Source organism: Centruroides vittatus, unplaced genomic scaffold, assembly GCF_030686945.1.
Source record: "Centruroides vittatus isolate TY-2023 unplaced genomic scaffold, ASM3068694v2 contig_863, whole genome shotgun sequence".
Taxonomy (NCBI): domain Eukaryota; kingdom Metazoa; phylum Arthropoda; class Arachnida; order Scorpiones; family Buthidae; genus Centruroides; species Centruroides vittatus.
Genome location: NW_027122563.1, coordinates 793,837 through 819,246, shown reverse-complemented (window position 1 = coordinate 819,246; position 25,410 = coordinate 793,837). Strand labels below are relative to the sequence as shown.

Below are 25,410 nucleotides of genomic sequence, written 5' to 3'. Positions count from 1 at the left end.
AGATTTTGGCGGGGATCCACAAGTATTTGAAAGCTTGTTTTAGTCACCAAACAGCTGCAAGAGATTTGTTGCTGAACTAACATTTTTTGAAATGAACTAAAGCTTGTTATTTGTTCTAACTGATCGCGCTTGATTTGAAAATATTCTATTCTCTTTTTTCCATCTTTTATATACTTTTTATGGATAATAAAATTATCCAAACATTTTATTATTTTTTTTTATATTATAAGAAAATTCTGCAAGGATCAAGCGAACATTTTATATAATATTCAAAATTACAAATAAGAATCAATCGAATCCGATTTCGAATTCAACGGAGTAGGTAATTTCATTAAGAATAGGAAATTCACAAAAAGATGATCATTAGAATCTCATCTTTTCAACATTTACAAAAAGATCGTATACTAAAGAAAATCGTTTTAAAACAAAGATATTTCATTTAACGTCACTCGCTTTAGCGCGAACTTCGCCAATTCTTTCTTAGACGAAAAAGTAACCTTAAAAATTCTTGATTTTCGCGACTAACGACAAATTATCCGCTCGTTCTAAATTTCATTACTGCAATATAAAGTGATAGTTATCTAAATAGATACAGCGATTAAGTTTCAATCTATTTCTAACCAAATGCTATTAGAAAACTTCTTCACGGTTAAAATATAGCTTAACGATGTAGGCCTGTGCACAAATTTATCACGATTTTTCCATAAAGGTCTCCTCTTCTCAATAAGAACGTTATAATGTATTTTATTGTATTATTGTAAATTTTCGACCAAATAATTTTACTTTTGTATAATGCGAAAACATCTCCGTCGATGTAACAAAGAATAAATTTACACATTACGACAAATTTAAACCGAAAACTTCATTTCGGAAATCCTGCCGTTAAAAAATAATTCATCCACTTATTTTTCGAGTTTTTCATTTCCAGTACTAATATATCGCATCGTCCATAACACAAAGGCCTAACATTTGAATTCCATCATCAGTAAGAAACATTAGAACTACTTATTCATGTTTTTTGATCATTTGAAAGTTGCGCCTACATCGTTAAGTTTTAAAATATATGCTTAAGCGTCGTATATTTTGAAGACGATACAATTGTTCCCATTGTCTTACGCAGAAGCAGGTAACTATTAGAAGATATTCTCGATATAAACAAAATCAAAGATCGAAAAATGTTGATAAAATTTCTTTATATAATCTAAATTTAACGAGAAAGACTAAATATTCAAATTAACCACTAATTTATGAGCCTCACTTAGTAGAATAATTGAATTTTTTGATGTGAAAATGGAATAACTAAATAAAATAACAACTGTTATTTTAAAGAGCATTTCGACTTGTTTTTTCCCCTTCTTTGATAAGAAAACATTTATTTCTACAATAAAAATGTCAAAACTTTTTCAATATAGCTGTATACGTCTATTGTTAAATATAATTCACCAGCTCTGCAATACATCTGTTCCTAAAGTAGCGCCTGAATATTTCTAATAAAGTTTCAGATAAAGTTTTATTTGTAAATTATTTTATTCAGTTAATTTACGAAAATAAGTATGCTGAATTTAGTTAAGAATGCAATATTTGAAAAACCTATTTCAAAAATTATGAAAAGTTGTTGATTACAGCATCAGAATGAAATTTGTAAAACTATCTTTAATTACATACGAAATTAAATTCGGCGAGCTTTTTTTCCCCCTTATTTTTTTTTAACTCGGTCGTCCTAATTGCTATTAAAATTTAGACAAATTTCAAGTCAAAAATTATATAAGAAAGATAAATGGGTATTTTTGATTTGGCTACAAAATTAAGTATATTAATGTTGCACAGTTTTTCTAACTTTGGAAATTATTTATTGAAACGCGTTTTTGAAAACTTTTTATAAACATACATGTACATAAACGAGATAAATGCTTAATTTTTACCTTTACTTGAAAAACTACATCATATCGGAATTAAACAGCAGTAAATAAATATATATATATATACGACAGTTTTTCTTTTACACGACAAAATTTAATCATAATCTTTAAAAAATTCTTACTTTGAAATATGCTACTGTTCAAAATATGAAAATTTTTATAGTTTGGAACACATTTAACATTATTTTTTTTATTTAAAATCATTAGAGGTTGCCCCAAAAATTTAAATGAAATTAAAATTTACGCAAAATTTAATCTCATATTTTTTGTTTATTTATTTAAATCTCTTAACAAGTAATCTCAAAATATAATTTCTGGTTTAAATATAATGTATTAATTTTCTCAAAGTATTATTTAAATTTTAAATTTAATTTGGTAATAATTTAAAAACTTGTCGTAACTTTAAGATGTGTATTTTAAGATAAGGTAATCAGTTAGTATAATTGTAATAATTGATATTAAAATTTTACGAATATTTTTCGGTATATATATATATATAAAAAAAAAAAAAAAAAATTCTGAGATCGTAAATTGCGGAAAATGTCTCGAAAACGGTTTGACAATAACATTAAAAACATCACCTCTCTTAAAGAAACTAAACTGAAATAACTATATATCATAATGTAAAATAAAAGTTTATATCGTCCTTTAATAAGCACAATAAAGTTAAAATTGATGTTAAAAATAACTCTTTAAAATAATGTCGACGTCATGAACGGTGCTATTGTGCTTGTTGAAAAAGAACTAAGAGCACAGTTTCAAGCTTTAACTCTTGAATTCAAATTAACAAATTGGAAAAGGGAATTGCAAATTACGACAGAATCGAAATTTTTAATCGGAAAAATGTATGATTTTGTATACAGATCCGTTTACGCTTCTTCAATTTTATATGCCGAAAAATATTCAATGCAATGCTACCCCATAAAAGTTATATAATGAATTTTTTCTTTCTTTCTTTCTTTCAGAATTGGACTATCATCAATATTAAAAATTTCTAAATTTTTTCGTTGTGTGTGTATGTGTATGTGTGTTTACGTGTATATGTGTGTGTTGTGATTATCGTTTGTACTTTCATATATTGAAGACAATTCCCAAATCAACGATTCTACCAAAAAGGTAAAGTAAATCAATTGCATTCCGTTTTATTAATTTTCAAATTCATTTAACTATTTTTTTATAAAATGTAGGGGAAAAAAATACTTTTATAAATTAACATTTATAACGTGTAAGAAATTACTTTTATTTATTTAAATGACGGGTCAATGTATGAACGAAGGGAAGGGAAGGCAAGCAAACTAAGCCATTTCTTAAACGAAGGGAAAAAAGTTAGATCGATACTTGTAATGATTAGTTATCCATCTGGATATCCGATTTAATCAGCTTTATGTAAAAAATATGCCTTTTAATTGTTTAATTTCTATCAAGTTAATATAAAGTTTAATTATAAGCCTATTCCATACCGTATATAAATTAATCAAATTAGTTACTCTTATTTAGTAATGTTAATGCAATATCTAATCTTTAATCTTCGATCTTTAATGTAATAAAGGATTTTTTGAGATAAGAGAGTATTTTGTGTTTAGTTTCAATTAAATTACTGATGATATATCGGGGCCAGATTTTTAATTTACAGCTTGGCTGTTTTAATTTTATTGCATTAGCGAGATAACACAATTTTCATAATGTCTTATCTAAAACGAGATTAAAGTTTATTAAAAATACGATACATTATTATTAAATATACGTGTGTATGCACACAGTCCATTCTAACTAATATGGGATATGATTCACCCTTCAACTTTTGAAGGAAGTTTCGAAAATAAATTCCCATTCTTGTGTTACTTTTATAAATCGTCGTTTTATGGATGATGCAGGCACTGGAAAGCTCATTTTAAAGAATATTTATGCTTATTATAGATATGGACGACTCATTAATAAAACTTTGAAACCAATAACTCTTGACTATTATAGGAAAAATTTTATTGTTTTCAGTAATAATTGTAAAATGCATTACATATAAAAATTAACGATTCACCTGTAAGTAATAAAAATATATATCGGACACTGTTGAATTTTATTTAATAACAATTCAAATAAAATTTGATCATTAAAGTATAAAACCACATAAAACCCATCAATTTCAATAATCAAATGTACAGAATTTTGATTTTTAAAATTTAGCAGTTGTTGCCTGCACACTACCGATTATCTTGCAATAAAATTAATTTAAATTGGGTCGAATTTTAGTCTAATATATTTTTTAATTAAAAATGTCGCAAAAATCTTGCACGTATCAATAATTGATTTATCACGATATTTTTTCACTTATCATTGCAGGTTTCATTAAATATTTTAGTTTCTAAAATTTGAAAAGACATTGATAGCGAACGTTAAAAATATAAATTTTAAAATTGTTCTTCGTTTTCTATTGCATTTAGATAAAGTAATCCCGCTTTTATATACTTGTCTTATAGTTTTAATAGAACTATAATAACTACTAAAAAGCACCGAATATATAATTCCTGTAAGTAAAAACTATTAAGAAAGTATAAAGCTAAAAACTTTTTGTTTTTGAATTTGCTTCCGTGAAACTTTGCTTGAGACTTTCTCAAGGGATATCGCAAGTTATTTAAAATCCAACGACAATAAAAAAATAAAAATAAAAAACATTTATTTAAAAAAACGCAAGCTAATTAATTTTCAGAATGCGCGTTTTTCAAAGTACTGAGATTATAGAGAATTAACTAATCGTATTCGGCGATACCGTAATATTTAAAATTACTACGAACACGAAACAGGTCAAGCTGTAAAAATCGACGCAACAACAAATGATTATTACAATGAAGAAATTATTTTTATCTCATCAATTATACTTCTGTAATATGCAAACAAATTCAATGATTATTTTGTTTAATGGTTTCTTTTGTTTGAAATTTTGATTGTCCTTTGGACGTGAACAAATGAGAACGCATTAAATAAACTGTCAATTTTTAGCTATCGGAAAAACAATAAATCCTGTTACACTGATTAAGTCAATAAATTTGAAGCAAAGTTATTGATTACGTGACAAATTTTTGTTAAATGTTAGGCATAGATACAAAGCAATGGATTAGTTCAATGACGCTATTTTATATTCATGATAATTAATATACACTTTACCCTTACGCCATCCCCTTTAAAAGCAACCTATCATCACACGCCATATACGATAAAGTATCACTTAGTATAGATCTTAGTAGAGCGTAAAGGCGGGCAAAACCCTCTAAATCTAGATAAACACATTTTAATAATTACTTTCGTAAAAACTTTTATAATAATAATAATAATAATATATTTACAATTATCGAAAATATTCGAGGTATTCCCTAAACTAATTGAAATTGTAAATTTCCCGGAGTAATCAAAATAACAACACGATATATATTATGTCAAGGTTGCTGCATTTTTATCGTAAATAAAATATTCATAAAATAACTATAGGACTTTCGCTTAAAATATGTAATAGATACACAACTATTATCCATGTAAATCCGTTTCGTTTTAAAAATTTACGATGTTCCTGTATAATGTGTTTTGCCGTCGTATTTCATATTTAAAGTATTTTGTATCGCTAACTGTTGAGCTCCATTATAAAATACTACATTAGCCAAATATTTTATACTTATTTAAAAAAAAGAAACCTTCCTATTTCTGCCTGCATTCGTTAAATTTTAAAAACTTCTCTGCATGATGTATACATATATACATTCTCCTTCGTTAACCCATAAATTTATATAAATGTTTTTTTCACAACTTAAAAAAAATTAATAATAAATAAAAAAGCTAAAACCGCCGTTTGTCCTGACTTTTACACGTGTCATGCTTATTTTCGTCCCGCCATCTAGTGCCATAATTGAAAACTAAGTGTCATACATTAACATAATGACATTTGCTAATATTTTGTTATAAAAAGTGAATGTAATCTCAATATTAAAATAATTTCGTAAAAAAAAATTAAGCAAATTATTTAATGTGGGTTTAACAATGATTACATACGTAACCACATTGGAAAAAAGAAAACCAACTAAGAAAAATATTAAACCATTAATACATGTTATATTATTCATAGTTAAGAATATGAGTTTCTCTGTGAGTTTTTGTCGAATATTATATAATTCAAAGATTTAATTATAAAAATAAATATTTCGCTTTTATAATTACCGAAATACAAGCTCAATCAATCGGTGAAACAGCAATTTATTCAGTTAAAAATCTATGATTTAATATTAAAGAACAATAGCTCATTAGTTTATCATTAAATTAATATTTCCATTTCTCTTTTACAGATCATTACTTCAATTGTAAATATTTTTCTGGGAATATTAAAAATTATCATCATATAAATGGGTTTATTTATTGATTTTTTGTGAAATGTAAGTAATATTTAATATTTTAAAATATTTTTTTATAATTAAAAAATAGCATAATATAAAAATCTTATTTCTTTGATCAATTTTGAAATTCTGTAAATATAGTTATATATAAATATAATATTTTATTCAAAATAATAATTTTCCCTGTAAGTTAAACAGATATTATAGAAAAATAATAAATAGCAATAATTAAAAACAAAAATACATTTGTTAAAAGCAACATGTATGATTTTATTCTTAACTAATTGTTACTGATTATTAAAGAATTTTTGTAAATTATATTAAATTCTTGTCTCAAAAAGTTTTATTCTTATTAATTTGATGTTCTGTTACTATTCATTTTACATAAAATCAAACCAAACAGAAATTTGATTTAAATAACAATTAAAATTGCCATAATTAATTACTAAAATTAAATTAAATATAATACTGCTTGACTAACACTCAAAAAACATCAAAATCTCATCTTACATAGAGATAACAAAGATTTTTGCTTAATGTATAGGTAATAATTATAATTTTCTATTAATAAAAATAATTTAATTTTTTCTTTTACTGACAACATTGCTTTATTTAAATACAAGCAAATTCTATTATCTTCCATTTTAAAACTGTTTTAAATCATAAACTACATTTTTCATTTATGTAATTATTAAACCATTGCTTCAGGATCTCAGGATCTGATATACTGAATTTCAAAACTATTATCAAAATAAATACAAAATTAAAATATTTAACAAAATGATTTAATATTCCTCTATGAAAAAATACACTATTTTAATGTACTGTACTACATAAAAATAACAATACATAAGCTATATTTTTCCATCAAGATAGATAATAGTAAATTTATCATTCACACCACAATTTAAATTGATAAACATATAAAAACAATTTTGACGAATATAAAAATCTTTACATTTCAATAATATTTACTGAAAAATTATATTAACCACTTCCCGTCCAGACCCACCCGGACCATTCTATATAAAATAATATATAATAAAATAGCAAAAAATGTCACAATTCTATAAACTAACAATTTTAGTAAAAATATTTAATTTCCTTTTCTACAATTGAAACAGATTACACATTATAAAAATAAGATCCTCTAAAACATTATTTACATAAAAAGATTTATTCTCAACTATCTTAAGGGAACATTAAAGAAATTATAATAACGATAAGAGATACTGTATCATGCATAAAATATCACAAGACAAATATATTAACATAAACCGATTTTAAACAACTAGTCATTACTAAAAATATACTTTTAAAGTATAAACAATAGTTCAATTTCTTACGGAATCATTTAAGACATCAATTACATCTTAATTGTATGGGATAAAATACATCACTTAAGTCATAATTAAAATTATCATTGCTTAAATAAAAAAAAAGTTATAAATTATTCACAAAATTCAGAAGACATCTTTAATATGGATTTTATATTTTATATTTTCAAAATAAATATTATCACCATGCAATGATGATAAACTATCAGTTGCAAAATTTAAATAGGTAAACAAAATAATTTTGTTAAATTTAGATTATTTAAAAGTCAAATTATTATTAAAGTTTATTTTTCTATGATATGATATTTTACAAAATTTTCTATTTCTTATAAATTTTCATTTTTATATTTATGTGTCAGCAAAAATTTAATTATGAAATCAAATTTTTGCTAGCACATATAAACCAATTTTATATTACATAGGGTTATTGAATTGACTTTTGATTTTATATCTAATTTCAAAGTATTGCTCTAATAAATTATTACTAAATCTTTATATTATATTCAGAATTATTTTTATTAATAATGTCCATTTAATGATTAATTATATTAAATTAGTTAAGGAAATGGTTTCTATGAAAGATTTTTAACTTATATTTAAAAAATATAAATAAATATATAAACTATCTATGGTTCTATAACATTAAAATGTACAATAATCCACATTACTTATTATAATAATTGATATTTATATTGATATTAAAAGTAAGTAAAAATGAATAACAATCTTTTAATGTAATTCAGTTTTCAATATGTAAAAAAAAATCAACTTTCTTATATTATAAAAATTTCATAAATATAAATCTAATATTTAAATAGTCATTTTTTTCATGAAATAAATCTATAATCCTGGATTTTATCATCTTATGAATTTAAACAAGGTAGCTTTGAACAATGTAATAACAAATGATTTTTAGTATTTAATTCAAATAATTTACTTTCTTTTAATAATAACAATATGGATTTCATTCAAAGGCTATAGAAAACTTCTAATTGTTTCAGAATTTATTTAACTTCAAAAATCATAGCCTCCAAATTGAATGAAAATAAATATATTTAGAAAGATTTTAAAGTTAGAATTTTCAAAAATATTTTCAAATCAAGCAAACACGAATGCTCAGTTGAATTTAAAATTCTATTAGATAATAAATATACAGCTTTAATAAATTTATTACTTGATAAAATTTCAAATGTAATTAAATGTACTTGTTTAATTTTTTTTTAACCTTTAAATATTCTCTGTACTCTAGTATCTTACAAACTCCATTTATTTTTTTATCAAATTATTTTATACAAACAGAAATGACATTCAATTATTTTAAACAAAATTTATACAATAAAACTCACATAGAAAAAGTTTTCAATCTCTTTCTTTTTTAGATTTTTATTTATTTAACATCAGACTGACAAATTAGCTGTAATATCTGTGAAGGAATACATAGTTTCGAAAGCACATCAGTCTCTTTAGTTTATTGTATCTGAATGATTTGTTTAAAAATGGTATGAAATTAAATGGTTAGAGATATGTAAATATCTACAGAAATGAAATATCAATAAATTTTTAAATAGGATTGTGATTGCCATCACACTTTTATAATTATATTCATATAAAATTTCATATTTCAGATCAGGTCACTTACTATTTAATTAAATTAATAACAGTATTGTTCACAAAAAATGTATAGTTATTTATTTATATTCATTATAATTTTAAATTAACTTTTTGAAATAAAAACAGCTTAACAAAAAAACATATCAATGTAATTTAAGATACTTCCATTTGTCCTATCTTATAGACAAAATGGAAATTTTAATATCAAGAAACGTTTTTAATTATAAAAAGATGTTTGTTCCAAATTTAGTTTGTCTCAAATCAAAAATATCAACAAAAAAACACATTTTATGTTTGTAGTTATAATAAATTTTATTTAATATCAAAATCACATAAGCTATATTTTAGGTTGTAATTTTTCTGAAAAGACAAAGTTGAAACTGAAAAACTTTTTTTGATACATGTTAGAGCAATTAGTAGAAAAAAACTAATAATTCACAATATGACAGAAAAGGGTAATAATTATTTCTACTCTAATTTGTAAAATTATATTATTTAAGTTAGCTTTATAATTTATATTCTTAGATATGTTTTCAATATACATCTAATATTACAAAACAACACATTTTCTAAAGAAATTTTTTAAAATTATAATATATCTAAAATATTTTTAGATGCTATTTTATCCATCTTTAGAAGCTTATGTAATAAATTTTCTTAAAACACTTAAATCTGTCAATGATAAAATGAATTAAGCTAAAGAATTATTTTTATAAGGTTAAAAGCATTCTTAAATATATAAAATTCTAAACTTATTTTCTGCAATACATACAACTAATTCTTCTTACCCAGTAAGTAAACACTTCTCATTGATATAATGCATATAATTATCTTTTACATTTTAAAAATTAGTATATTAATATAAATTTTTTGAATTCAAAAAATATTAATTACGAACCATATGAAAAGAACTAACCATAATTGAATATGCAATGTTTCCTGTATTTTTAGAATCCAAGTTTTACTATAATAAACATTTTTGCATTAAGTAGACCACAATCTAAGTTTGAGAAACTCGAAATTAAGTTTTAAATTTTTATTTTTGCAATACACCTTTTAAAAAATTTATATTAACTTTATTTTACATATGATTATCATTTCAATATAAATTATTATTCTATATATATATAAATATAAATATATCTATTATATATATAAAAATCAATCCTTCCATCTCATTTATACTAAATTCAGGTCATATAAATCTTCATAATCAACTTTCATAATTCTTGTGTAGTATTTCAAGACTTTACTAGAAATTTTGTTAATTATATATTCTTTTAAAAACAGAAATTCTTTCAAAAATATTCCTGTGTTATATGCATTTCTCATTTGTTTAAAATTAAAGATTAAATCTAAACTAATATTTTTATTACAATAAATTATAAGAAATGAATATCTAGATATTTTATATAATCAGTACATTTACTAAAGTTTAATTTCTAGCATAAAATTTAATATTGAATAAAGCTGAATAACTATAATACTTAACTCAAGAAAATTTAAATATTTTCCAACAAACACAAAAACTTCCATATAAATTACTTCATTTATCTTTAGTCATGATAGATAATTAATGTTTTATGAAGTTCTTATGCAATATAATAAGAATTTTTATACTTTTTATTTTTATATGTATAATTTCATAACTTTTCTTGATTCAGCAATTAAAAATCTATAATAAGACAATTTACTGGAAAATAAGACATTTACTGGTCCCAAATAATAAGATACATCACATTGTCAATGTATTGAAAATTTTATGCTCGACAGTTTTAGTTCTTTAGTATATGGATTGCATTAAAAATTGTAAATACAGTGCACTGTATATATTAGATATTCTTTTATATTGGTTAACTATTAGTGTTATAATTATTATGTTGGTGCCATGTGTTTGTAAACTGATGAGGGGTTCTTGTACCCAAAATGCATCCTTATCTAAATTTGAAATGTGATTATTAAAGACTAACTTTCTTTGTAAAAGACCTGGTCCTTCTTTCTGTCGGTCTTGGTGTGATAAGCCCTCCAAATTGTTAAATCATATTTATTAGGATATCTAACTCTATCTAATTTAAAAATCTATCATTTACCTTAAATATATAAAAATTTAAAATAAATATATTATTATGTTTGTTTTTCTTCAATAGTAACAATTTAATATAAAAGTTTTATAAAGTTTTTGATAAAATAAAAATTTACAAAAAATTTTTTAAATCATGGCTTCACAATTTGAAATTATAATTTCTATGATTTATCATCGAGTGTTCTGCACTTTTTGCTATCCTCAGAATATTTAAATAAACTTGTAACAATGCAAAATATTTTTATTTTATAGCTATTAATAATAAAATTTTAAAACATTTGTAAAAAGTCTATTTAAATGTACAATTAAAAAAATACTGTATTTTCAAATGTAAATAAAATTACACTTGAAAATACTGTATACAATGAAGTAGACTTTTTTAGACAACTGGTAGATGATTAAATAGTTTTTATAATCTTAAGTAATTCAGATTTTTGCAAACATATTAAGAAAGATTTCAATATTTTTAAACTTAATTCGTAATGATAAAACACTTTCATTCATCAAACACAAAGTATTAAAAAATTTACTATGGATATTTTCACTGTTTTTATATAATGTTTCATATATATCAATTTTAAATGAATTAAACTAATACTGTTAATTTAACAATAGTTGATAAAATTTTCATATAGAAATATTTTAACAACACTGAAAATAAGTAGAATAAAACTGTATATGTATATACAATGCATAATACATATATGTATATAATTCAGAATTCCAACAAAATATAATTCCAATTTCAGACTTATTATCTTCGAAACTATATATATAACTATATATAAAACTGCATACAAAATACATAAATAGTTCAGGTGTTAAATGAGTTTATCCAGATGTTTTTTTAAAAATATAATTTTACTGAATTCTATTGACAATTCATTATAAAATTTCATTTATGACATTTATCCATTTTGATGTATAGTCTTTAGCTTATAACAGTTACTTTGTAAAATTATAAAATGGAATTAAGGTAAATTTATTCATTACAATAAACTTGAAAAAGTATTGCATAATACTTTCAATAATGTCTCTGAGAGTATGCCAGTTAAAATATTGAATTATTCTAAAATTTTTGTTTTAGAAGTTATAATGACTATTCAAATTCATTAAAATATAATGAGAAATTATTGCAAAAAATTTTTAAGAATTAATTTTGAAATGTAACATAATCCACCGAATAACTAAAATTTTTGATATTATGTATTTATATTATTTGATATATTATATACTTTAAACAAATGCTTATGAGCTAAATTAAATATATAAGTAAATGCTGCTAAAATATTTGGTAACAATTAAGTAGCCACACTATATATAATTAGTCAATTTTAATATTCATGAATAATTACTGCAGAATTTAAATGACAGATTAATAAATATTTTATATGTTTCCAACATTCTATATAACAAAACTGTAGTTTAACTGCTATAGGATTTTAAAATTAAATATTATTTGCATTGATGTTTTTGCATTTATGAAAATTTTTTTATCGTATTTTATCATAGAAAAATTTACAACTGAAATGAAACCTCTTATTCTTCATCATATAAAATTATAAAATGGGAAACTATAGTTAATTTAAAATGAAATGCACTATTTGAAATGACAATGCTATAAAAGTAACATTATTTACTATAGGACACCACAGTAAAAATTAAATAAATTAAATCAACCATTTTCCATTATTAAAATAAATAAATAAAATATAAATATTAAAAGAGTAGGATTCATGTAATTCTTTATTTTATTTATAGTGTTATCAGTAACGTAGAAAAGAATTAGAAAGATAAAATTGCAAATAGTATTTGAATAGTATAAGTTTTTAAAGATTTTTGAAGTTAAAAATACTACTAGAAAAGTATAATTTTTTTGAATTATTGGTGAAGTTAAATTACAACACTCAAATAAAACTTGAAATTTGAAAAATGTTATATTAAATCTGACTGTTATGATTTGCACATACATATTTAATATAAAAATTATCATACATTACATTTATAGAAATAATATAAAAACTGTATACTTAAGAAATAAATAAATTTTAAATTTCAGATAGCTTGAATATTAAAATTATCCTTGAATCTTATTAAAAAGACTCCAGTTTTATTGATATATGAGCATATCATTTCTTAAGTTTATAATAAAAACATTAAATTATATAAAATGCAAATTTGATATACACGTATATCAATTTATAACTTTAATTAACATTTTTATATTTCTTGAGGTTATAATTAAAACCTTTGCTACATTAACTTATTTGCATAAGTTTATTTTTATTGTAATATTTTATAAAATAAGACAATTAATATATAGCAATATAAATGCTACACACATTACTAGGTATTTACATTTGTAACTACGAAGTGCTGAATTTCCCAGAAAGAAAGAGTATTTTTTTAGATTTTATAAGTATATTATTTGTTCAAGTATTCAAAATCATGCTGTTTAGAGATTAATATCTAAAATAGTAGAATGTTGTTTCAAGCGATGTAATTATGCCTCCAAATCAAAATACAAAAATGAATGGCTTGACAACTCTTGTTACCACTACAAAACTAAAAAACAAAAGGATCTTAAAGTTTTTAGAGAGTCCAATACACCTGAAGCATTATCAAACTATGTGAAAAGTAAGTAAGAAAACATATATAAACTTAATTAAGGCAAAAAAAAAAGTTATGTTGTTTATATATTCATATTTTAAAAGACTTATTATGTGGTAACTAATAGAAGATATAAGAAACAAGGAACAGTAATATACCATAATCTTTTGGTATAAAATAAAATCAAAAATTAAGATATCAACAAAAGCAATTTATAAAGTAAATCAATTTTTATCATTATTATTACTGATTATATATGATGTAAACAGTAGAAATGTTTGATACGGTAATGTAAAACTAAATGCAAAATATTAAGAATAAATTAATGACTTCCTATTTCTTAAATTCTACAGATTTTGACTGAAATTTATTTAGTCATTTTAAGAAAATACATATATTTTTTTAAAAAATTTTATACAAAAATAATCAATGTTAATATTTTCCATAACTCTCTATCAAAGGCTATATTGGTCTACTTTTTCATTTGCATAATATTGGTTTTCACAAAAAAAAAAAATTCTTGTCTTCAAAAATGAAAATCTAAATTTAACATAAGTATAAAAATTTAAGTAGAATGAAGTATACAAAGATACTCAAATTTTTTTTAATACTGATATGCAAAACATCTAAAATTGATAAAAGACAACTTATAAAACACAATTATTAAAAATTTATATTTCTTATTGAGTAACGTTTATATATTTTAGAATATTCAAATTTTAGAATCCATAATAAAAGTAAAATTTCCATAATTTGTTGTTTTATAATTTTAGATTATGTCAAAACTTTCCATATTTATAAGTAATTTTATTAATTTATTAAGTTTAAATAAGTAATGTAGCAAATGGAAATATAATTAAAAAGTAAAGAAGGTAAAGTTAAATAATAACCAAAATTGCAAAATCTTCTCTAAGTTATTTCCTAAGTTAATCTGAAATTTGAAAACAAATTAGGTAAAGTTACTATTTTGGAATAACAAGAATAAGCAACAATTTTAATTTAATTAACAGTTTAAAAATGCTTTTGAAAAGACTGACTTGAAATAGATTTAAATCTTATTCTGAGCCAATCTTTATCATAGAAATTGAGCTTTATATTCCAAATATAATCCAAAGCTCAATTTAATGTCATTAATTCTTAAATTTTAAGACTTCAAAATAATATCTGGATTCTTAAAAAAATATCTATCATCTTGAATTTTCAAAACAAATGGCTGCTATGGATTATGATTTACAGAATCCACTATACTAAGTAGTAAAAAAGTTTATGAAATTTTTAGATATATATAAATTGGAAAGATTTTGCAAGAAATTAAACTGTCGTCAATTAAATACAAATTTCTTCAATTAGAAATTCAATTACAGACTTTTATTATTTAAATATTGCAATATTATATAAACTATAACAACTTTCTAATGAAGACGACATGTTTTTCTCACTCGAATTCTGTATGTGAAATAATAAAAACAACTTTATAATATCATATAAAGAAATTTTTGGTAATTTATTTAATTAAAATGTCATCATCAAAAATTGAAGTTTTGATATTTATCATTTGCACATAAACAGAAAAATTTTAAAATAGCATCTAATAATTTGTACTAGTATCAGCATATTCCCACTTACATGGAATGAATATCATCTCAAAACTTTTCTGTAATTTTTTTAGACCATTGTTAAAAAGTATCAGCCACCTGAACTAGAAAATTATTACATGTTAGAAATATAAAAAGTAAATTAAATACACAATTTAGAATTAAAATAAAAACTTATGATTTATCATTGATTAAAAATGCAATTACAATTTTCTTAATAGCTAAATATAAATTGGATTCTTTAGTATTTAAGTTTAGTCTTCTAAGTATAGTATTTAAGAATCAAACTTTTCTGTGCTCTTTAATCTAAATCTCAATTAACTTAAAAGCATTATTAATTAACAAAATTAAAAAATTAACATTAATATTAATGGGTCTATACATCTATTCAGATATTAAGAGGGCGGTAGAAAAAAAATTATTTTAAAAATGAAAATTTCAATATTCAAAAATGTATTAAATGTATAAGTTTGTGATATCTTTGTATTACAAATTAGTCAAAATTTCAAAGTAGAAAACTATATTAGTTTACTTAATAAGTAGTTCTTGATCTGTAGCTGTTAATTTGATGTTAATTTATAAAATTTAGTTTTGAAACCGTGGTACATATCCATTTCAGTTCATCCACAATTTATTTTATTAATGATGATGAGCTATAATACAATTTATTATTTATTTTCAATTACTCTGAATTATTTAAGAAATATAAAAAAATTGTTTGTCAATAATTGAAAAAGTCATAATTGGATTGTTAAAATAATAATTAAATATTTGAAAAATTATCTTCAAATCATTAAAAATAAAAAAAATTCTTATATGTTAACAAATTGCTCTTTAAGAAAACAAATTTTGACTGATAAACATTTCACTAATTATTTTTAATAAAACGAAATTACTATTCCTTCAGAAATCAAGGTTCTTTTCATAATCATTATTGTTATATCATTCTTTAAAATCTTTAATAGCAATAAATTTAATTTTTTTAAATAAAATTTTTAATGATCACCTATTGACTAGCATTATATAATAAATAAAGAACCATTTAATCAATTTAATTGATTAATAAAATAAATTACTTTTATAAAAATTAAATGAAAATAAAGGCATATAATCTGTCACATTAAAATTAATTACAATAATTGAAACAACAAATTTGAGTTTGTTTATTATTTAAGTTTTTTAGTATAAATTTTTTTATCTTTGGAAGTTAAAGATAAAAATAAACATTAAGAATTCAAGATAAGTTAAAACAGTCAATGAAAAATTTATAAATGCAGTAATAAATATGAATTAAGATATTATTGTCAATAAATAATATGTTATGAAATAGAGTTTTGTTGGGAATGCTTCCAACCCAAGAGAATCAATTCATCTCAATTATGAATAATGAAATCTTTGAAATAAAACAAAAATTCATTTTTGTATATTTTTCAATTTTACTTTGACAATACATTATCTAATTATATCAGATTTAGTAAGTAGGCTCACAACTTATCAGTATAAATGGATTAGAATGTAATCTAGTATGAATAAAAATTATTGAAGAATATTTTAGTTAATTGTAAAAATAAAATCATGTCAAAATAAATTATTGTTATGTTATATATATATATATATAATGATTGTACAAATCTTTCATCCCTTAAATAATTTAATACACTATGTTAAAATCTTTTAGTATCTTGAAGAAATCTCAAAAATATATTAATTTTAAATTAAGTTTTATTAGTACCTTAACTTAAAATTCATCCATATAAGAGTCAACATCTTACTCTGCAAGTAGTCAGAGTCTATATCCATCTATAACATCCACATGATAAATATATTTCCTTTTATAAATATGGTATTTTTTATATATAATTTTGCTAGTATCATCATAATGTAATATTTAATTTTGAACAAAACTTTTAATGTTACAAGTATTAAAGATTTTTTAAATAAAATTTATGAATACGTCTTAAATTTAAATAGTAATACAGTAGAGCATCGATTATCCGACTTAATTGGGGACTGGGGTTGGTCGCATAACTGAAAAGTCGGATAACCGAAAAGTATGATAAAATACATTATTAGTATAGTGTATTAGGCCTGGTTTAAATACTAGTTTCCCTTTCATGGTCGAGCCAGTGCTGCCAGCTAAAACATGCAAAAATTTAACAAAAATAATATTAAAGTAGCCAAGACAACCAAATATTGTAGTGCCACATCACTAGCGGACATTTGAATTTGCCGACTAGAACACGGTCGGTTAATCGGGGGTCGGATAATCGATGCTCTACCGTAATTAATTTTTTTATCATATGTACTCTTAAGAACAAACCGTCATATTGAATATGGAATTTTAAAGTATTGAAGATTTACACAATACTGTACTGGACCAATTATCTGGAAAGCTTGTGACCAGAAGTGGTTTGGATTTCTGGATTTTTCCAGTTTTCTGAACATAGGCTAAATATATACTTAACTTTCTTGATTATTTTCTATTTTAAGAACAAAACTGTATTTAACAGATGCAAATCAATATATTTCTAAAGCAGAGTCTGTTTAATTATTATTAATCCTCTTAAAATATAAAATACCATGTACTGTACATACAGTGTAATATTTAGGATGAAAATTAAATGAAGATAAGCTTCCATAATGGAACTGGCATGGTGTAATGCTCATGCCACAAACCAAAACAAAGCATCTGCACAGCAAAGTACAAGGGTACTACAGCCCACCAAATTCAAAAGAAGTTTCAAAATTCCTTTTCTGGAAGCTAGATAATTGGCCCATTACTGTATAATATTTACATTATATATATATATATATATATATATATATATACATATATATTTATATCATTGAAAAATGAAGATACGCTAAGATGTTTTAGAATAAGTTACTAATATAATATAATGAATAAAATTTAGTTTGTGAAATGTTTGTAAAATTTATATAAAATTTGAAATATGAAAGAATTAAATAGAAAGGAACATCTTTAGTATATATAGTCTATCTGAAATTCAGTTATTAAATTTAAAATGTCATTTAAACATTTTCTCTCTTTATGGTTATCTTAATATAAAATAGATTGACAGATTCTTACTCTCATGAGATATAAGAACAGTAGAATTTGTTAAATATAAAATATTAAATTTTGACAACTTCCACATAACAGCAGCTTTTGTTATTTAAAATTAAAGGAAAGACATTGCACCATTAATTAATAATACTTCTAAGTGAATTTCACTCTTATGAATCAAAAACTTATTACAAAATAAAGATCTGTATGTTTAACATTAGTTTATTCAAACAGGTAAAATGTGTATGTGTACTGTACATTGTATGCATTTTAAAATACCAATAAATATTTCATATGTATTTTATTAATCTTTATTGTAAACAATATTTCTGTTGTGTAAATATATAAGGATTTTGTATTATTCTTATTTGCTTTATCAATCTTATTGATTGATATTTGAATTCAATGTATTTGCCACAGCTCACCGGCTGTGCGGCATTCATTTATTTATTTATTGTTTTCAAAAATGTTTAACATTCCAACGTATTGAAAATCAATGATTTTTATTGGCAAAACAAATAATGCGAAATCATTGCAGAAGTAAACTAAACAAAATCACATCTGAAACTAAGCCTAGTTTCTTCCAATTGCATATTCATCTGTTTAATTATACATTCTAAGAAAAAATTTATCTGTTTTATACTCACCCGAAACTTATAACAAACACCAATTAATATTGTAATCTTTACCAATTTGAATATAATTAGATATTAATTTGAAATGGTCAGCCTGCAATAGACGAATACTTCGCCATATTGTCTGATTACACGCGATGCATTGTGGGTCGCACACGCGCAAAGCGTGTTAGGTGACTGCTTGCAAACCAACATGGCTGCCGTTTGGTGTCAACTATGAGATGTTGTGTAAGTAATCAGTGTTTGTTTACTATTCATGACGCATCGGTTAGGTTTTTATATCGTAAAATATCAGTTTTATCTGCTAGATAACATGCAATGTAATTTTTGTCGGTTGAAAGGCGTTGATTGTTGCCAATTCCTTGAAGAGTCGGAGATGTGCTATCGATGTGTTGTTCTGATATAGCGCGCGTCGAGCATCGGACTCATGTAGCGGTATTTAAGGTTGACGGACGGTGTGTTTCATCAAAATTGCCTCAGCATCACCGTCTTTTGCACAAAACTAATGAATTACAATTCATTATATTTTTTCACCTCGTTTTACTCTAAACGCAAAAACTTGCTTAAAAATTACAATTATTTTCCGTCTTTCCATTCCGCTAAAAAAAAATATATATATAATAATTAATATATCAAACTCGTAAAAAATTACCGCTATCGGAGTAGAAAAATTTGATTAAATTGTTTTATTTTTAACAGCTTTGTTGTAAGCAAATATACTATTAAACGATTAAACATTTGTTAACATTGTAGCTGTTTTCCCCCCTTTTTTTATTTTGCGCGCGCGATTAATTTAAAAGCACTTATCATAATTTTTAATTATAAATAATAGTCGAATAAACGCGCGTTTCGTGAAATGCGATGATAAAAATTATTATATTATTTAGAGAAAATTAATAAGTTTCATTTTTTTTCCAAAAAAAAAAATATATATATATATATATTAATTGAGAAATTAGAAAATTATTTTACAAGAATTTATTATATACGAAATAAATTATATTGTTTTAAGTGCTATTACTTAATTACTATGATTTTTAATTAATTAATAATATTAATTATAAATTAATTATACTTTCTTTTGTATGTTTGAATGAATTAATTACAAAAAAAAGATAATTAAAATATTTCAAACAATATTTTAAAATAAAATTTAATATTTAATTAATAAAAAACAATGGTAAACAGTAGAATATAATATAATTTTCTATTTTTAACTGTAAAGTAATTCTGCATTATTTTTCCTTCCTTCTAACTACTGTTTTATAGAAATTTATTCTAAAATACTGAACAGCTGTATTTTTTAAATTGATATGTCATTCTGTTAAAATGCTCTTTTATATATATTTTTTTCCTTTGGATAGAAATGATGATGCATGCTTAATAATTTAAAATGATTTTAAAATTTTTTGATATTTATTAGTAATGATAATGAATATTCACGATGAAAGCTTTTTCTTTAATAATAATACTTTTACTTATTATAAATTGTCAATTAAATGTTTCTAAGTAGATTTAAGAATTATAGTTTAAATTTTTAAATATTTATTAAAATTATTAAAAAATTTAAAATATTTTGAAGAAAGTTAAAAAAAACACAATAGGCTATTAATTAATTAACATTACTGTATTTGATATCGATAAATGCACAATGATTCAATAATTATGTATTTTTAAGTTAAAATTAAAAATATGGAAAATTTTTTAAAATGTATTCATCTTTAAAAATTAATTTGAAATACAAACTGTTCTATCAGTAACAGTTTTATATTTCAATGTATTTTTATTTTACAAACTTTATACTAGAATTTAATTTTTAAAGTCAAATGAAATATTCAAAATTTAATCATTTCAAATTGGACAAAATTAAGTTAATTACAGTCTTCCTATAATAATTGAAAAAGAATTTATTTTTATATATTACAGATAAATAAATATAGCATATAACAACATATCATTTTCCTGTTTCTTAAATCAAATGATTTTCTCAACCTAATATTAAAATCAAAAAATCTGCATTTATGTTATTTGATTTTCTTGTACAATTTTCTTTTATATAATCTCAATTTTTAATATCACTCATTTAATTTGAATTTTTTATATTTTAAATTTTTGAATTTGTTTTTAAACAGCTGCAAATAATTTTTTATAGCACAAAATTACATATTTTATTCCATTAAAAAGTATATTTTTCATTGTAAATATTAATAATAATTTTGACTATGACAACAGTATGCTTGTACTAAAAAAATAGAGTTTTTTTCAATTGTGTTTTTATTTTTGATATAAGATTACCAACAGTTGTATAGTTGCTATTCTTCATTAAACTTTATACTATATTATATATTAAAATTAACATAATTTAATATATTATTTTAAAAAATGAGTTTTTTAGTTGTTGCAATCATACTAAAATTGAACCTCACTTAAGAAGTTAGCACACCTTACATGAAATGTTTTGTTTATTTGCTACATTTCAACATTTGCATTTATCAGACATTTTTTATAGGGTAAAAAATATGAACACAAATACTAAATGTGTGTTTAAATCCAAAATTTCAAACTTAAAATTTTTTAAAGATTAAATTATGTTTAAAATAAAAATAATTCATAAAAAATCTTTAAAAATGTAGAAAATTTAACTAAAAATTTTAAATTCATCTCAGAAATCAAGAATATAATATAAAATGTTAATTAGTTTTATGAACTATTCAAAACTGATATTGCAAAAACAGATTTAAATATTTGCATAACATTATTCAAGGCATCAGCTAATATTCATTTACTTTAATTTTTTTCTTAATATATATATTTTTATATTCACTTAAATATTTCTAAAATGTTATATTCAAATACAGAATATCATACTTTCCAAACTTACATTATATATGTGTTTGACTTGATAACTAGGAAAAGCTGATTTTGGAATACAAAGGCTGAGAAATAAAAACACAATATGTAGAAAGATTGTCGAAAAAATTGCAGCACTTTTAACCATTTATTCAATCTTTATTCTTTTTTGTACAATACTAGGAAGCTGAATGCCCAAGGCAGTTAAGGCATTAGCCCACTGCTCTGTGGGACTGGAATCAAATCTTGACAGGTCAGAAAACTTCAGGACTTTATTGGTGGGTCATCCTAGATATGTGAGATCCTGTCCCTTACCACTCAGATGCTCCATTGTGGGCCTGGCCAAACTCATGATAAATTTGATTAAAAAGATCCTCTTAGTGTTCACAGGGTGAAAATAAAAATAATAAGAAAGGCACAATACTAGATTTATATTAGCTTTTCTTATTAGATTATTAGTAGTAAAAATGTAGAGTAAAGCATAATAGTAAATTGTACCATATATAATAAGTATTATATAAAAAGTTAATGATCTAATAGAAAGAAAATTATGAAAACAAATAATTCTTTATAGCCTAAAGCCTAGATAATGTGAGTTTGGCATGTGACTTAGATATACGAGGACTTTCAAATCAGCTTTCTCATGCAAAGAGCTGAAGATCTTGTATGTCTACTATATTTTCATACACAAGTTTAGAAACTATTTAGGAAAAAAATTAATTTTTTATAATTTAATCAGAAATTTAAAGCTTCCATTAAAAATTCTTCTATGTGTGTATGAGAATTCTATGTATGGCAACATTGAATTAAAAAACAAAATGTTAATGTTGGAGAGTGGACAATTTCTAAAAAAAAATGCCATACAAGCACACTTGGGATGTTTAGTATTTGTTGTAAATCAAAGTTTGTGAAGACAATGCATTACAGGTGTTATGTTATCTCAAAAAAGCAGAGAATTTCTGCTTCAGACTGACAGGTTGACAACTGCTTTTAAAGGTCAATTCTCATCCATCTTTTTGGTCAAATTCTTAACCAAAAAGATAAAGGGTTGGCAACTATAGAATATACTTTTTATAATTTTATAAAAATTAGTAATATATCACTTGGCATCTAATAGACTTTATGTAATCAAATAAGCATAGATTTATTGATATGATATGTTGTAACTTTTGAAAGTAATTAAATGAAAAAAATTTTCTGTGGATTTCCATTTTATTTCAATAATGGTTATATAAAATTATTATTAAGAAATAATTCAAAAAAATAAAAGTAACAAAATCACAGTCAAACGATTATATTAAAATGAATAATCTTATATAATAAATCTTCAGTAGCACTATTATGAGACATTCAAAACAGACAGAAATGCATATGGAATAGTTAATTGCTACTTTATATAAATGTATGAAAACCAAAACTAAATCAAATTTTTACTCAAGTCATTTAAAAATCTATAATTTAAAATAGCAAGTCAAATTGATATCTTATGTCCAAATATCAAATTACTTATATTTGGTGAGATAAAGAGATAAAAGTTTTTAACTTCATTCTATTATCAGCTTTTGCAAAAAGATATAACAATATTATATATAATATCTCATTTATATTTTCTTTTATATCTATTCCAGTGATATAAGTAGTTAAACCATTAGCCTGAATACAATCATAAATTCAGAGCCTTTAGCCTTGAAGATTTTAATTAATAAAATAGTTTCATTTTTGATTAAGACTACTAAACTATATTATGCTTATTCAAGGATTTAAATTTGTTTAATCTCAGAAGTATTTTGAACTTTTTAATTTATTGGTAATTTAAATATTAAATTTGGAACAAGACTAATAAATTTTAAAAATTTTATTCTGTTATAATTATTACATTTGTTAATAAATAAGTTATTAATAAAGATGAAGACAATATACTAAAGGATCTGAAGTTCTGAATAACTTATTATAGGATATGTATGGAGTTTCACATTCACTTTCTGTTTTTTGCTTCATCTCTCTTAGTATTTATTAAGAGATAAAATAATTATGGAAAAAATACAGAAAGAACTGTTGTACTTTTCTTAAATTTTCTTTTGAATTCTATACATAAGATATGTTATCAATGAATTAAAAAGTTTAAAAATACTATAAGAATAAAACAAATCTGGCTCTTAGATACCTTTTCAAAATCTTAGCTAATGTATTATCATAACATCTATATTAAAAATAAAAATTATATAAAATATTTTAATTCTTAGTTTTAGCCAGATATTTTTTTTAAGATATGAAAAATTGAAGTTATATTTTGAATATTTTATCTTAAACCAAAAATATCACACTTCAAGGGATCATTTCTGAAGCAGTTGATATTTGTCATATTTAATGTTGAGTGTAAGTAGGCAGCTTGCATAGCTTGTAATTTATGTCAGGAAGCCTGAATCAAGGAAGTGAAAAGATTTGTTATTTTGCAAATTTGTTTGAAGATACAAATATTAACTATTGCCATGTTGTTTAACAATCTTTGTTGCATTGCTAATTTTTCTGGACATTGTACATTTATTTAACAATTAATAATATGTAGCATTTTTCTGTTGTAACATGTAGCATAGCATAGACCTATACATATTGCCTTCCATTAGTAATCATTGCAATACATTGTAACTTGAATTCAGTAGCAAATTTTGCTTATATTAACTAGAATTTTTTATTTAGAATGGTCTTTTTAATTTATATTTTCAATTTGATTTGTTCTTTGTACTTCAATTGAAAATCTACCATATACAATGTATTTATTATTATTTAGGATATACAATGCTGAATTTCTATTGTTATATATGACCATTTCTGTTTATTTCAACCAAAATTTTTTAAATGTAGAATATATTGGAAAAAGCCATATATTGTATCTAGAATATATGAATAATAGAATGAAAAATCTTAAAATATTTTGTTGCTGAAAACAGAATAAAGTTTCTCAAAAAAAAAAATAAAATTAATTTAAAATTGAGGGAAATAGCAAAGTTTATTTAAAATTATGTTGTTATTATTATGTTGATGAGGGAGTGCTTTGCATTTGTTTTAAAATTGTCTATACAGATAGTTTCAAGCAGAAATGAATTAAACACTGTTGAAGATTTTTTCTTAGAATAATAGAACAATTATGATTTTTCATGTTATATATGTTTTAAATTGCCATTTAGTACGAATTATATTAATATTATTTCAGATCTAAAGGAGTTTTATGAAAGCAAACAAGAAAAATATATTACTAATGCTCATTATTTTCTTTAATATTAATATTTTAAATTTTTTACTAAAATTCATGTATAATATAGGCCTCATATT

At 22.5% G+C, this 25,410-nt stretch overlaps 2 protein-coding genes across 4 annotated transcripts in view; one reads left to right on the top strand and one right to left on the bottom strand.

Annotated features, from left to right (window-relative positions):
- LOC136982804 (caspase activity and apoptosis inhibitor 1-like) overlaps window positions 1–19,366 on the bottom strand; it is a 145,759-nt gene extending 126,393 nt beyond the window's left edge. Inside the window, exon 1 of the mRNA XM_067279327.1 lies at window positions 19,243–19,366. The gene's annotated coding sequence lies outside the window, so the exon portion shown is untranslated. The remainder of the gene's footprint in view (window positions 1–19,242) is intronic.
- Window positions 1–25,410, top strand: part of LOC136982798 (zinc finger protein 423-like) — a 101,031-nt gene that overhangs the window by 41,398 nt on the left and 34,223 nt on the right. For 2 of the 3 annotated variants that reach the window (XM_067279314.1, XM_067279315.1), the window contains 2 exons: window positions 2,885–3,035; window positions 6,245–6,331. The gene's annotated coding sequence lies outside the window, so the exon portion shown is untranslated. Of the gene's footprint in view, window positions 1–2,884; window positions 3,036–6,244; window positions 6,332–19,368; window positions 19,459–25,410 lie in introns of those variants that run through there. The other variant, XM_067279316.1, reaches the window with a different exon arrangement.